General features: G+C 41.2%; 1 pseudogene; it reads right to left on the bottom strand.

Annotated features, from left to right (window-relative positions):
- Positions 1-325: 325 nt before the first annotated feature.
- On the bottom strand, positions 326-435 carry LOC128574454 (dolichyl-diphosphooligosaccharide--protein glycosyltransferase subunit 4-like; annotated as a pseudogene).
- Between the last annotated feature and the right edge of the window lie 461 nt (positions 436-896).

Genomic DNA, 896 nt, shown 5'->3' with positions numbered 1-896 from the left:
TTGGCCCTGGTCTAGCATTCTAAGATGAAAAGTAACCAAGATGACAAACTAAATTATGCACAACTATTAAAAAATATATATATATACATATATATAGGAGGGTGAAGGGAGCAGAAAAGAAAGCAGCCCCTATACTGGGCCCTCTTCCGCGGCAGCTTGTTGTTCCATAGGGTTAAGGAAGATTTGAGGAAATAAAAATCTGGAAAAATCAAGGTGTAGTTGCTTTGTATGTTGCGATGGGCAGAAGGGGTGAAGTATGAAGGCCCCTCCCTCCATCTTGCCTCAGACTGTGTCCTGGAATCTTGGGGCAGAGAAAGTGCCACTTTCATTCCTGCTTCTTGGGATTGTTGAGGGTCACGTAGTGATAGAGAACGACGAGAAGAGCCAGCTGCCCAGCATGTTGGCAAAGATGGTGAGCTGCACATCCGTGATCATCCTGACCAGCTCCACTGGGCTCCAACGCCGTGCTGAGACAGGAAACCCGGGCCAGAACTCCTTAGCATCAGCTGTATGCTCAACTATTAATGGTAATAGATTTGTATTTTACCAGGAGCTTTTTGAAGCCAGGGCCTTGCCTTTATACTATTTGCTAAAGAAAAACGCTTAATTTTTTTTTTTTTTTTTTTTTTGCAAAACCTTAAATCAGTAGAGTGGTCCTTGATATTTGTAGAAAACTTGGAAAGTAAAGACAAATATAAAGTAGGGCCAATCTTTCCAATGGGCTTACTACCCAGGGGCAAGTCAGTGTTGGCTTACTTTTCTTTTTTTGCCATGCATTTGTGAACCTATGTTTATATAATTTTGCATCCCACTTTTGTTACTGAGCAGTATATTCCAATCATTCTGCAATATTAGAAAACACGCTAAGGAGTGATTCTAATGGTAAAAGAATGTCA

The sequence above is a fragment of the Nycticebus coucang genome, chromosome 22 (assembly GCF_027406575.1).
Source record: "Nycticebus coucang isolate mNycCou1 chromosome 22, mNycCou1.pri, whole genome shotgun sequence".
Taxonomy (NCBI): Eukaryota; Metazoa; Chordata; class Mammalia; order Primates; family Lorisidae; genus Nycticebus; species Nycticebus coucang.
The sequence above is the reverse complement of the archived record's forward strand: the minus strand, read 5'-3'. Positions and strand labels throughout refer to the sequence as shown.